Source organism: Acartia tonsa, chromosome 3 (genome assembly GCF_053477335.1).
Source record: "Acartia tonsa isolate MP-2025a chromosome 3, ASM5347733v1, whole genome shotgun sequence".
Lineage (NCBI taxonomy): Eukaryota > Metazoa > Arthropoda > Copepoda > Calanoida > Acartiidae > Acartia > Acartia tonsa.
The window spans coordinates 5,570,482-5,586,358 of record NC_137262.1 but is presented as its reverse complement, the minus strand read 5'-3'; the positions used below and the strand labels follow the sequence as shown (position 1 = coordinate 5,586,358).

Here is a 15,877-nt window from a genome sequence, read left to right as displayed (position 1 = left end):
ACTTTTTAATTTTTTATATTTTTTATATAACTTTTTATTCTTTATTCCGAGTCAGAATGATAGATGTTATCAGGTGGATTACCTCCAATTATTATTGATCCACCTATATAATTTCTAAAATAATCTCTATACTCAGGGTATCTTTCTAGAGTTCTATTAATTCCAAGATGACTAAAGGCATATGGGCCTGCTATTTCTGGATTTACTTCTTGATTATCATATGGTGAATTATTATCAAGATTTCTATTTGTATCTCTATCTCCTGTAGTTGTATTGTCTTGTCTTATTAAATTATATCTATTTCGGATTAATCTTTTAACTGCTTGATATAGAAATTTTGTATTTTCCCCAAATTTAATTGAGAAATTTGCTTCATAAACATAAAGAGTATTATTTTGATCTATTGGTTGATTTAGAGTTTTCTTTCTTATATAAAATTTAATAATAATTAATTCAAAGATGTTTATTATCAACCTAAAAATGTAATGGAACATAAATTTACTTTTGTTGCCTCTATTTTTGGTAGACAAACTTTAGTTTTACTATATTTCGCTTTTTATAGATGTTTTTACTGATAAGATTTTAGTGGCGTTAAGCCATTTTCTCCCCTAAATAGAAAAAAGTTAAATCTTACCTGGGTTATCCGTAGGTAACGGAACCAATTATTATGCTTCACTACCCGGTTCCCGGAACAGTCGCGTCCTTCAGTCACACTACTATGGCCAAGGCGCTGCGCTCTCACCTCCTCTCCCGGTCCAAGCTCGATTCAGTGAAACACTAATATCTGTCTGATTAGAAATACCATCCAATGAAATGACTATTTATACTCAAAAACCAAATCACTAGATAATAGATTACTAAGCAGTAGATATATAATTTGTCTAAAAACCCTATTCCGAAAATTGCGTGTTATTAACGGTTTCAGGAATGTATATCGACAATCATACGTCTATTGGAAACCAAACTTTTAAGTTATTGATGCCCTATATAAAATTTTAATTAAATATTTTAGGCCAAGATCTATAGATTAAGATCTCACCGACTTACACGATAATGTGGCGGATTCACTAACCAACCTGCGACCACGATAATTTAGTCGGCTTACGGTGTTATCTTAAAGTCTTGGCGTCAAATATACAAAAGTTCCCTAATATTTTATACTAAGGTTCGTCGAATAAGCCAGATCTGAGCTAACAGACCGGCTAACCATCCGTGAGATAACGTTAGGTCGTCTCTGGTGTTATGTCAGAAACTTAGTACAAAATTATTGAGAAATAAAAATCCGTCCAACCTCAGAGTAAGATCCCCGCTCGGGTTCACTAACCAGCCTTTAGACAACTATATGTCAGTCTTTTGGTGTTATCTTATGGTATAGGAATTATACTGCTAAAGAAATAAGACCTGTCAGAGCCTCAGATCCATCAGTCGATTCCGGAATATGGAATCTATTGTGATATCTTAAGGTCCGAACAAATATTATTCTTTGTACTTAATCTTAATAGCTACCTATTAATATTAGCCCATAGGGGCTTAAACCCTATTATTTCCCCCCTATACCTAAAATATAAACAAAGTTTTGTAATATCTCAGATCTTTATTTTTAAGGAAATTGAATAATATTATTTAACAAAATCTATTTTATTTTAGGTATGTTATGGCCAAAAATCTCAGAGAGAAGTTTTACTCAAGCTAAGTTCTAGTCAAAGATTTAACCCGACTTATCCCTTAAGAAATTCGACTGGTGATTTGTCTTGCTATATCACAACTGACTGTATAGCCCGAATGGGCCACCTTTTATAGGCCTGATTTCCCAGCTAACTGGGCAGAGCCTACTATCCAAGCAGAGTATCACCAAATGCTTCTCTTTTAACTTCTCTTTGAGACATTTGAAAAATCATTGAGTGTTTATACAAAGTGATAAGATAACAAATTAAAAATTGTAAAGTGATCACACTGTATTTTTGCACATGTTAAACATGAAGATATGGAATCAGTGATTTCAACGAGTCCTATGCTTGAGAGATTTAAACCAATAACTGTTCTCGTGGTCTTAAAGAACTATTAAATTTATATAATATCACAAGTAAAAACTCTCTGAAACCAGAAAATCCACACCATTGTTATTGTTATACTAGAAAATATTTGATTATTGATTTAACTATTTTCGTGGTTTTGTATGAATTACCATAAAAAGGATTAAGTTTTGATTCAACGAGTAGATGCATAAAGGAGAGATCTTTAAAGGGAAGTATTAATTTGCACATATGTGGGTAAAATTATGACATGGGGGAAGGCTTATTTTTTCATGTGTTAACTCGTGGAAAACTCTTATGGTGCCTTTCAGCTTATTGAATTCGTACTTTACCAGATGTTTTTATAAATCTTTATTTTTGAAAGAATTATTTTTTGTTCTAAATATAATTTCATCATAAATAAGAAGGCAAGTTAATAAGCATATTCTATTGGTGGAAAAGTTATAGGCACATAATTATTAATCATTTTAAACATAACTAGATTTATCTGGATTATCTATTTATTTGATGTTTCTTTGAAAAATAATATAGAAGTTAAATTAGGATCTACTTTTCTCCCTTGCAAGGCTACTCTACAATTTTCTGTATGTTGTAAAATGACTAAGAGGGTGAAATGTTGATCCATGCCCTAGGAAAATGGGGTTAGATGTCACAGCTTTTGGCCTATCTATTTTATTGACGCCATAGTAGAGGGAAAGAAAAAGGGAAGGGAGAAAAAAAAACCTAGAAAAGAGATGGGATAAAGGGTATTTCCTGACGTCAATAGAATAGGTAGGTCAAAAGCATTGACATCTATCCCCATTTGGTTAGGGCACTATAGACAGCTACGCTCTATTCAGTTCTCTTTACAAAATGTTTTAGCTTCAATCACTCAACACAGAAAAATGAGCAATCCTAAAAAGGCCATTTTCACGAGTCTAATGAAATAAATATACAAAAAAAAACACTTTTTAAAATCTTTCTCTTTCGTTGCTCTTTCTTTCTTTCTTTTTTCCTTTCTTTGTCTTTTCTACAAAATTAATTTTCTAAAAAAATTATTTTTTTATCCTGAGTACATTTCTGTTACTTTATTAAAAACTTTTGTTTCATCTTTTGATGTACTTGTGTTTGTACTCTAAAAGAACACATAATTCTAAGTACATCAATACTTTTTAGAAAGACATGTACTTTTTATATTATTTCCTTATACGAAGCACATACAAAGTCCAGTAATAATCTAATTTTTACATACATTTTGTAGCAAAGGTACAACATCCAAAAGTAGCGAAGCACAAAAATTGTAGATAAACTAAGAGATTTCAGTGTTAACATAAATAAACACAAACCTAGACATAAAAATAAACTTAAAACCATAGACAATGATTAATAATTGTGCCATTAAAAAGTTGGACTTCAAATGCTATTACAGATTAACCCTTAACGGTCGGGGGGGGGGGGGGGCGTTTTTTGACTAAAACAAAGCATTTTATCTTACCAAAATACTAAAATATCCTCTAGTAGTACATCCTCATATGAAATACAGGTGTTCAAGTCAATTTCAGGTTCCAGGTATGATCCTGCAGGTCCTGATCCTCCAGGTTTCCAGAAATCTTTAAAAGGCTACTGTGGCCGCAATTTTTGACTTAGAGACTTCAAATTTTAAACTTAAGCTTTTCTGACATGTCTACATAACGTTTTAAAATTTCATACAGATTCACCGCCGTTTTCCCGCCTACCGCCGACTGCGGCGGCTGGCAGCTGCCAAGTACAGCTGCGGCCGCTGAAAGGACAACTATGACTAAACCAGAGAGAGAGGGTGGACCATGGGCTGTTCATTACACCAGTCCCAAAAAATTACCAATAACTTTTTCTTATTCGTTAATAATTTTAACTTTTTGATTGGTTGGTTTATTGAGTTGATGTCCAAACGTTTCAACCACGAATTGTAATCTAAAGATAGGGGTAATTTTGTGTACCATTGTTGGTGATGTACATCAATTCATCGGCCATTGTCTTATCTCTTTAGATCCCTGCAACCATGACTTAGTTTACGCTGCTTTTAGTTTCAAAAAGTTTGTTATTATTGGATGTTATCGTTCATGTTTTTATTTATAGGCATGTACACTTACCCATACAAACACTAATAATCTTATCTCCCTTAAACAAATGAGCAAGAATAAACAAATATTTCCTATCAAGTTTAGGTAACGTTTACATACTTTTAAGTCACAATCAAAATGGCAATAACTATAAAAACTTAGGGAGGGGGGGGGGGACATTGGTATATTACAGTAGTCCCCAAAGTCTAATAATAACTTTAAAACTTTGAGGAATTTTATTGAATTTTTATTGGTTTATTCATTTAGTTGAGTGTTGAAATGTTTAAACCACTAATTGTAAATTACATAAAGGATAATTTTGTGTATCATCATATTCATAGGGATGTACATAATTTTATCGGCCATTGTCTTATCCCTTTAGATCTCTGATTAAAGCTATGACAATTAATAACGTCAAAAGTAGTGCAGCAATAATGCTAAATCAGAAAGGATTTTTTAGGATTGCCAATAACTTTCTAAAATTACCAAAAAATTTAAAACTCAAATTGAAAAAAAAACACTTGCTTACATATCCTAATGTTACTTAAAAGCTGTTTTTATATCAAATCTGCAATTACAACGAAATGACGTCAAGTCTAAAGGACCATACATATAAAAGTTAAATATAAATCTCTTTTCATAGCCTTGTTTTTATTACATGTATGTCTTTTCTTACAATCATTGAAAGGTTAAAGTTTTCTTAGAAATAAAAAAAAGTGATACAATCCTATAAGTAAGCCCTTTTGAAGAATCTCGCTAACCGCTTTACTGATATGATTCTTCTTTACAGTGAGGGTTCTTATAGGTCCTAAGATAGTTTTAGGCTGTCTTATTTTTATAGATAAGTCTAGGGAAAGTTTTAGCCAATTTTTCTGCCCTTCAATATCCATTATAGAGCCCATTCATGCTAGAGGCGCAGTCACTAGTTTGTTTATAAAGTATCAGAAAAGCAGCTACTGTAAAAAAAATTATCAAAGCTGTCTCTTTGCTACAGTTTACAGTTCCTACACAGCCTAATGCTTGTACACAGTATCATACATATTATACAGATCAGTTTTGAAAATAATATTTCACTTTACTGTGTTCTTTTCATATTCTGATAAATTGTAAGATCGTTGGGATCTACTGCAGTTCACGGTAAAATATTGCTGGTAAGCAATTTTTCTAAAAATCAATGAATTTTAAAGGCTGCTAGCTGCCAAACGGCTGAAAGTACAGATCTTACCCGCACACTATTTTAAGCGGCATAAAAAGGCCTAAAAATAATCTGAAATTGTCAAGATCCAATTATGCACAGGGAAAGCTTTATGAAGAAAAAACGCGTTAAATAGGTCTTTTTCGCGCATTTCTCTGCACTGCGAGATAATTATGCATTATTGATTTATGGCTATTCCAGATAATTTGTAGGCCTTCTTATGCCGCTTAAAACAGTGTGCGGGCATGATCTGTACGTTCAGCCGTTTGGCAGCTAGCAGCCTTTAAAATCATAGATTTTTTGGAAATATTGCTTACCAGCAATATTTTACCGTGAACTGCAGTAGATCCGATTGTTGTTGCTGAATCACTTATGAAAAAAAATATCCTTGTTGATGACAATACTTGTCCACTGTCTATGCCTAGTTGTTATAAAAAGAGAATTGAGACAAATGAGCATCTATGTGGACAACATACCATTTTCATGCGTTTTTTGCAAACATCCCATTTTTTTGTAGGCATATAACAGATATCTGGTGGAATAAGAGCTCGATCTTTAAATCGTTTAATGGTGCGCTGAATCAGGGCGATCCAGTTCGGCGCACCTAGATATTATTAGATTTCAATCTTTAAATCAAAATGGAATGGGCGAATCAGCGCCCAGTGGCGCGGTACTGGCGCGGCAATGGCACTCAACGAGTGACATTGCCGCGCAAAACCGGGGTGAACTGGATCGCCCAGATTCAGCGCACCACTAAATGATTTAAAGATCCAGCTAAGTATTAAGATATTTTTTTCATGACAGCATCTATAAGATTAATATCCATCTGTAAGGATATGAGAAATTCTGTTATTGTCGTCAGTGTTATACTTTTTAATATAATTGTTTGAATGGCGACAGGGTTGATGATTTGAGAGAAAAGTTGATTAAAGAAAGGATAGCTTCTCTCAGTTATGACGGCTACATTGGCTGTGGTCAGTTTTGGGCCGCCATTTTGGCTTTTAGATCCAAAAATCATCAAAGACTGCTGATTCCAGACGTTTTACTTTTTCCATCTTTAGAACTGGCCTTGACTTGAAATGCCAAAGTTGAACCTAAATCTACAAATTACATAATTTTTACAAAATTTGTTGTTACAAATAATAATATGACTTTGCAGTATTCTTGACAAATTAGAACCATTATTATAATAAGCATAATGGACAGTTTTATGTTAGGTTCATATACATTTATGAAAGCAATTTTTCACTTTACTTTTAAAAAAAGAGCTTTTCTACATTTATGGCGTGTCCGTTCGCCTTTTAGTCACTACATCCCTCCCTGATAGAGTGTCTTGTTGAGCAAAGGAATCCCTTCTCCCATCTTATTTTTGAAATACATAAAAATAAAGGAGAAGGCAGCTTTAGTTGGTTTGTTTAATACTTAAGGTCAGATTAGGTTATGTATTGGTACCACATGTATAGGTTTGATAGAGTTAGGGCCCCTGTAGGAGTTAAGCATATTACTACTGCCTATTTTAAATCTAATTTAAAAATAAGGTGAAGAGGTTTCAGCGCTCTGCATGCACTTTATGGGACTTTCTTATTTTCCCTAACCTAGTTTGCTTTCTGTTTGACGTATTTATTAGATCAACATCATATTTGTTTGTTGAAAAAACTCAAGAAAATATTGTTTTTTTTGTTCATTATTTCTAAATAATATTAGAATACAAGGAATAAGTAACTGTGTAATCTATAATACAAAGTAGCCTGATGTTTGTCTGTCCGTCCGTCTGTCTGTCCCTTAAGATCTCGATAACCACTGAACCGATTGGATTCTACTCTTAAGGGAATTTATCTACTGGTCCTGTGGTGGTTTTAAGCTATTTTCTGTATGTCTGTCCGTCCGTCTGTCCCGATTGGATTCTACTCTTCAGGGAATATATCTATAGATATAAAGCAGTTTATGGTTGCCTCGTTACTTCAAATTTTAGAACGCAAGGTTGGGCGACCACATAATAGATTAATAGGGCGGCCCTTAGGATTGGTTATAACTAAGTAATGAGTGGGCTAGTATCTTAATAATAAGGTAGGGACGGAATATTAGACAATGAAATTTATATACTAAAGGCTTCACCCCTAGCCTCTTGGGGCTAAGCCCTAAGAAGTGATTTTAAAAAAATTAAGTACCACTGGTGTTACAACCACCATTTCAAACAAATACATAGGTTTTTTTTAGTTTTGAGGGGGATGGGGGTGACCCATCCCCCAGGAAAATAGCCTAAAACCACCACACGACCAGTAGGTATATTCCCTGAAGAGTAGAATCCGATCGGTTCAGTGGTTACTGAGATCTTAAATGACAGACGGACCGACAGACAGACAGACAGACATCAAGCTACTTTGTATTAAAGATACACGGTTTTACATTTGTTGGCTGTGCAGACTTTCAGATCTTTATTGGTACTAACTAGGAGTGTCCAAACTTATCTACAAATAATTAAATCTACAGAAGTAGTAATTTTTAACATCAATTCATCATAACCATTACCCTATCCCTTAAGATTCCTGCTTCTTTATAAGTTACACTAGCGGCTACGCCCCTAGAGGCCTCTAGTGACACTTTTGTATGTTTTTTTTTAATTTAAAATATCTAACTAGAGAAATAATTGGTTTATGTTTCGTTCAAGTCTCTTTTTCGGTAGGGTTATTTTTTTTCTAGGAGCGATTTCTCTTGGGAGGGTGGTGGTACCCTTCCCCAAAATAGTTATAAACCTTCCTGGGACCTATGAGAAGCTACCCTGTTAAGGAGAACCCGTTCGGTTCAGCGGTTAGCGAGATCCTTCGATACAAACACACAAACATACAGACATCCTGTTACTTTAGTATAAGGATAAAAACATGTAAAACAGTTTGATCAATTTTCTATACTCTAGGAAAAAGAAGCAGGGAAAAAGGATAGACATTGAAAGATAAAATAATCACTAAAAAAATTAATTTTGGAGAGTTTTTTCTGGGTATAGTCCCTTTCGTGGCAATGCACCTTAAGGGGCGATCCTTCGTAATTTTCAAAGAAGCTTTTCTCCTATTTCTATTTTATTTCTCCTATTTCTAACACTGCGGGGCCAATTGCCTAACTTTACCTAAAATAACCTCTAAAAAAACGACGAATCGCCCCTTAAGGGGCGTTGCCACGAAAGGGACTATTCCCCTTTTTTTTCTATTTTGGATTTTTTTGGTTTGTATTAGATTATTTCTCTTATCGTATCCCTGTATTCATTAGGAAAAATATATCTAAAGCATGATCTATTATTAAACTTAACAAGGATGACAACATCCATAAAAGCGAAGCACTGAAACGGTAGGACAAACGGACATTAACACTTGTATAGTGTCAGAACTGAATAATCAGAATATAAATGTATAAGAGTCTAAGCAAAATTGTAAGTAAATTTGTTGAAAAACTGCTTGATACAGGATAATGTTTATAGACTTACTTACATTTTTAAGACTCGATGATAGAGTTGCTTCGCTTATAGTATTGTACTTTGTTGTCTCAGGAATCAATATACCAAAGATCAGATCAATCGGATAATTAGATCACTTAAAAATTGTTGTTAAAAAGTAGAAAAATCAACATGTTTAAAATGGACGTACAGACATTCTGGTAATGATTATAGAGTTGCTACGCTTTCTTAATCGTATATAACTACAGAAATCACCATGTAGAGTTTGAAATCGATAGGACAATTCTAACATGCCTAAATTAACGAAAAAAGCTATCCGTCTCAGACGGACGTACTGACGGACCGACCCTAATTATAGAAAAGCTTCTCTTTTAATGAAATTCAGGAAGTAAGGTGTAATTAACAAAACAAAAGGGTAACATTTTATACTTTTTAAGCAGCTGAAAAATTAAAAGTTCTTTTAGAGAAAAAACAAGACGCTTCATGACCATCCACTCATTATATCTGGTAGGGTCCATTTTCTAGGTATTCTTATTGTGGTATCCGCCTCGGTTAAATGGCAGATACCCAAGTTCAAATGATTACGGCAGTGCGAACAGACGTGGACACGTATAATTATAGAGAAGCTGGGCTTCTCTAGCTATCACTAAATAACAAACAAAGTCTATTCAGATGTTACTTTATTCAGGGTCCAAAGGTTACTAACTTATAATACAACAAATAATAAATACACAGATTGGAATAAATAATACTAAAGCAAAATCAATATAAATACATATACAATAATCAGATTGGGCAATAATGATCCCCCATCCCTGGAAAGGGTGGGGGAACCAAACAATGCAGCTTAACCATAATAAGGCTGTCAAAATCTATCATTAATTTTAAAGCATAGGGAGGGGTCAGGCTGACCCCTTCCCCGGTACTCGGGGGAGGGCCCTCGGCCCTTCTCCGAACCAAGGTCAGGGTTGCCACAGAACATGGCTCAGGGTTGCCGAATACCACATTATCATTGATTCAACAAAACTAGGAGAGGGGAGGGGGGTATCATGTAGGTCAACTTAAGAGTCCCTGGGAAAATATCCCCCCCCCCATAAAAAAAATGTATTCATATTTCTCAAAACAAAAAGCAAACAAATTTAAGTGGTATATTGTAATAAGCATAATAGGTCTAGTATAATCATGTTTTCTTTACCTACTTTTTTATATTTCCGGCCAATTACATTTTATGAATCTAACTACCCAGAATTAGCTTATTTTACGGTTGTCCTACCATGTAGCAAACTATTCAGAATTAGCTTATTTTACGGTTGTCCTACTATATATTAAACTACTCAAAAATTAGCTTATTTTGGGGTTGTCCTACCATGTAGTAAACTACTCAAAAATTAGCTTATTTTACGGTTGTCCTACTATGTAGTAAACTATTCAGAATTAGCTTATTTTACGGTTGTTCTACCATGCAGTCAACTATTTAGAATTAGCTTATTTTGGGGTTGTCCTACCATGTAGTCAACTACTGTGAATCATATTATTTTGGGATTGTCCTACTATGTAGTCAACTACTCAGAATTAGCTTATTTGGATTGTACTACTATGAAGTCAATATTTAGGTTAAATTTGCTACTCTTAATAATTTTCTTACATTAATCAAAGACTAATATTTCATTTTTAGACATTTAAACTTAATCCAGAAATAAATCTTATGTCAGTAGTTGTTTATTTTCTTGTTTGATGTCAAGGTATTATTTGCCTTTTTAATAGTTTGTATGAACGTCAAGTTCTATTTTTACCCATCCGACTCAAGCTATGAGCATTGAGCGCTTATATATGTAAAAGTATACTGTGTTTTTTTGTATGTTTAATGATTTTAAGGAAAATTTGCTTAAAAAAATATAACATAATCATCTTTCTTAAAAGCAAATAATTTCTAGGGCACGTTAGTACATCCTTCCGTCTGTCTCTGTTAATTAACAATTTTTTTAACATTGTAATAAGTATATAATTCATTAAGGTAATTTAAGGTTATAATATCATACACAAATTTTGGCTTGCTCTAACTTCATTTTCTCTTTGACTGTAATATCTGATGGATGTTTGTTTAGGTTGATAAAGGCACAGTTGCCACGCGCATGGTATTTATGCTCCTCCAAGGGATCGTCTTCTTTTTCTGCAGTAATAACATCTGGCGGAATCAGGATCCTTTGTAGTTCCACAGAAATAGAATCAAGCTTTTGACATATTTTCTGCATTACAGCTCATATCATCTGAAAACGGCCAATTTCTGAAGGTTTTTAATCTATTCTCTTGAAGATTCATGTATAAATCATCTGCACCCAGAGACTTTAAAATCGGAGTCATCTCTTTCAACCTGTCCATTTTTGATCCGTCTGAAACTCTTGTAGAAGTGAATCAAGCAATATTAGCTTGGTCAACATTAGAATTCTTAACTGTGCCCTTTGTTAATGTGGTTATAGTTCTTATTTTTGCCTTACAAGTCAAAATTTTTCTTGATGTCTATTTTTACTGTTTTCTTTGATACCAGCGGCTGCTACCCTAGTGACCTCTAGGTTGGGGGTAAGTTAAGGTCGACCCTCCCCAACTTTCAATTTCAGTTTAAAGAAGGAAATCGGAACAGAATTCTGTATTTTTGTAAGGATGTATATTTTTATCAAACGACAATTTATATGTATGAATTAAATTGCTTATATTTTGTGTTAGAAACAACTTTAATCTGATCGAGAACTGCATTATAGAGTACCTCTGCTCCTAGAAACAATATATTACACTTGTATTATATTAATATGATGTATTTAGAGTATAACTGAATTATAGAGTACCTCTGCTCCTAGAAACAATATATTACACTTGTATTATATTAATATGATGTATTTAGAGTATAACTGAATTATAGAGTACCTCTGCTCCTAGAAACAATATATTACACTTGTATAATCTTAATATGATGTATTTAGAGTATAACTGAATTATAGAGTACCTCTGCTCCTAGAAACAATATATTACACTTGTATTATATTAATATGATGTATTTAGAGTATAACTGAATTATAGAGTACCTCTGCTCCTAGAAACAATATATTACACTTGTATTATCTTAATATGATGTATTTAGAGTATTACTGAATTATAGAGTACCTCTGCTCCTAGAAACAATATATTACACTTGTATTATATTAATATGATGTATTTAGAGTATAACTGAATTATAGAGTATCTCTGCTCCTAGAAACAATATATTACACTTGTATTATATTAATATGATGTATTTAGAGTATTACTGAATTATAGAGTACCTCTGCTCATAGAAACTATATATTACACTTGTATTATATTAATATGATGTATTTAGAGTATTACTGAATTATAGAGTATCTCTGCTCCTAGAAACTATATATTACACTTGTATTATCTTAATATGATGTATTTAGATTATTACTGAATTATAGAGTATCTCTGCTCCTAGAAACAATATATTACACTTGTATTATCTTAATATGATGTATTTAGAGTATTACTGAATTATAGAGTATCTCTGCTCCTAGAAACAATATATTACACAACAATGTATTAAGTATTGTCTTGTCTATAATGAATGAACAAATATAAAACAATATAACTTTCATATTAAAAGTAGCACATTTACAATTTATATAACATTTGGGGTGTTGCCAAGAAAATACCAATATTTTAATAGGTTTTTTAGCTAACTGCTAAAGGTGGGACAATGGCAATAAAACCACCCTTCCTATCGATCAAAGACTCCCAGAACAATATTTCAAGCGAAGTCACTCTATTATCCTATACTTTAATTACGCAATTTGGAACAAATTTAAATACCATTTTGTTTATACTAATCAATTAATCTTTTGCTTATTAGTTTCTATCACCCATATTGCGTTAATTTTCGTTTGCTTTAGATGGATGTTGTCATCCTTGTTTTTCCTTTGCTATCTATTGTCAATTGTTCTAAGAGAATTATTCTTTAATATCAAAATCATATTAAAAGTACTAAAACTAGCATTTTCGCATTTTTGCTATCACATAATATTGCTTAAATGTAGGACTATATATATACCTAGTGTAGCCTGTCAAAATTGAAGCAAATCTTTGGTTTTCAAGAGGTCAGAGATGAGAGGGGAGAGTCAAGGGGTTACAACAATTGTCTGACACAAGGGCGTAATTGATTAAAGTTAAAGGTATTTTTTAGAGTTATTTGCATAGCACTCAATTTTTAAAAATTAATAAGGTTTCTTCAAATACAGTTATAAAAAGTAACCTATTTTCTGACAAAATACAATCCACAAAAAACTCTCACATCTCTGTTATTAAGCTTCGATCCATTAAACAAAAAGTTATCCTTTATAAGAACGGTAATTATTTTAAAAAGATTTAACCTCTCTACTAAGCAGCAAGAGGGAAACTTATTTTTTTTTGGTCCATGCCTAATTATCTTGGGGTAGGAGATTGATTTAATCCCCTCTAAATTCCTTAAAAGGTAAAAAATCTGATCTAATCAAACTTTCTTGGAAATTGTGGAATGATCGGTGAAGCCGTTCGCGTAATCTTAATGGACACAAATGATACTTTAGGACTTTATTCATATATCTAATTAGTTTTGAGACAAATCTGGCAATATTTTCAAACTAAATAATTACATGCTTTCAATCAAGAGAAGGCTAATTTATCTTTATTGGATATGGACATTTATCTATGACTGATTACCCATCCTCTAAATACGCCCATAGTCTGCACGAAGTCAAAGTAAAATAAAAAATTTCCCCAAATTTTATACTTTTTTTTGCATGAAGCTCTTTTTTTGATGGATGTGGCTTGTGCAATATTGTGCTGTGTGAAGACACCCAGTTTTACGAGTGTAGCTACTCTGGATGCTACATCTAGTCAATTGTGTCATTAGTCCAATTTATCCTTATACTAAAGTAACAGGATGTTTGTCTGCTTGTTTGTCTGTGTGTTTGTACCGAAGGATCTCGCTAACCGCTAAACCGATCGGGTTCTCCTTAACAGAGTAGCTTCTCATAGGTTCGGGAAGGTTTGTAACTATTTTCTTGGGGGGTGGGACACCCCCAACCCCCCCAAAAATGAAAAATGAAAAATCCCCCCCCAAATTTTTTTTTTACTTTTTCTTTTGAAATCTAAAATAAGACATTTAATTTTCAAATTCGACTCTCTCCTCAAGTGCCCCTAGAGGCCTTTAGGGGCGTAGCCGTTAGTTATGTATATAGTTTTACTGTTTCTGTATTTAATCTTGGATAGTTGACAACTTTCAGACGCTAATACATCAGTTGTATATTAAACTTATCTTAGGTTGTTTAGTTCTTTGATTGATTGATTAGCCATAGTTTCTTAGGGTTTGGACCTAAGTAGTCATGGAGTAGGCTGAGACACTTTTGTATAGCCACTAGGGCTATCAAGCTCCACGTTCAAGCACATTATGACTTGACCCGCTATCTCATGAGAGCTACTCATTATTACCTCACCCTCGCCGAGTATGGCAGGTGTCCCAAATTAAGTCACCGTAATGAATGACGCTCTCCGCAGAGGAGCTTGGGATAAGGGTAGTACTGATATTATGTACTTGACTATTAAGTATCCAAACTTACTCAATAATCCCCTTCTTACACAACCAGGGGAAGTTGCGTGAATGTATTCAACTGAAAAATTCGAGTTTCCACATGGGGACTAGAACTCGAACTCTCATCACCGTAACTCAGTGCGTTACCACTGAGCCACGACGCCCCTCATTCATGTTCTCATTGTATGTACCAAATATTATTCTTATCTATTTATTTATATCTTTCACAAATAAAGTCTTTGCCTTAATTGTGCTTTTTTGTTGACTTTTTCTAAAGAATAAAATATGAATAAAAGCAATACTTTAGGAAGGTACACAAAAAGATTACTTTTACACTTTTACCTAAAATTTTATAACCGAGTAATCTTATTCGTTGGTTCAAAACTTAGGATTCTATATTAAAAACTATTTGAGTCCAAATTAAAAAAAAAAAATTTGATACCAGTAATCAATAAATCTAGTTATTGCTTTTTCTTCAATTTTCCTTTTTTAACACAAAGTATGAGTCTTTTTTGTGTAGTTTTGTAAACAATGTATGTCTACTAAACCTAAATCTATTAATGCATCCTACTGAACTACTTAAAAATCCAGGAAACCCTTTTCATAAAACATGTCCTTGGTATAAATAAAGAAAAGTATAATCACATAATTTCTAGAATTATCACGGATAGGGTTAAAGATTCGAAAAAATTGTAATAAGATATCCAAAATAAAGTTATATCCTACGTGTAATATTTAACACTAGCGGCTACGCCCCTAGAGGCCTCTAGTGACACTTTGAATGTTTTTTTATTTAAAATATCTAACTAGAGAAATAATTGGTTTATGTTTCGTTCAAGTCTCTTTTTCGGGAGGGGTAATTTTTTTCTAGGGGCGATTTCTCCCCCAAGAAAATAGTTGTAAACCTTCCTGGGACCTATGAGAAGCTACCCTGTTAAGGAGAACCCGATCGGTTCAGCGGTTAGCGAGATCCTTCGGTACAAACACACAGACAAACACACAGACAAACACACAGACAAACACACAGACATCCTGTTACTTTAGTATAAGGATATAAGGTTTTTCAGACAAGGAGATATTGTTCTCTGTAAAGCATTGAATAGTATTGACCATTTTCCTTGTTGGTAACCAAAAATCCAGAATTAGTTTTCTCGTATTCATTCAAATCTGGTGGATAGGAACCGGTTCTCATCCATACGAAAAAACTATGTCTAGCATCGTATTATATCCAGCTTTCTACGAATATAAAAATGTACAATCATAAGATTAAAACCAGTTTTTTTAGCCCGTGCCTTCGGCAACTCGTACATTCTATACCCGCGGAAAGCCGTTTATAATACGATGCGAGAAATAACTATACTCTTTCAATTATTAAAACAAAACTTTTATTCCATTTAAATCATTGGCGTGTACGAAGTTTTGACAGGGTTGCACGAAGTGCACTTGCAAATTTTGACACCCCTATCAAACCAGAATCTATAAGCTTTAACCCTTAACGGTCGGGGGGGGGGC

General features: G+C 33.4%; 1 protein-coding gene across 1 annotated transcript in view; it reads right to left on the bottom strand.

Annotated features, from left to right (window-relative positions):
- Nop56 (Nop56 ribonucleoprotein) overlaps positions 1 to 11,168 on the bottom strand; it is a 422,283-nt gene extending 411,115 nt beyond the window's left edge. The window contains exon 1 of the mRNA XM_080152417.1: positions 11,150 to 11,168. The gene's annotated coding sequence lies outside the window, so the exon portion shown is untranslated. The remainder of the gene's footprint in view (positions 1 to 11,149) is intronic.
- Positions 11,169 to 15,877: the final 4,709 nt, after the last annotated feature.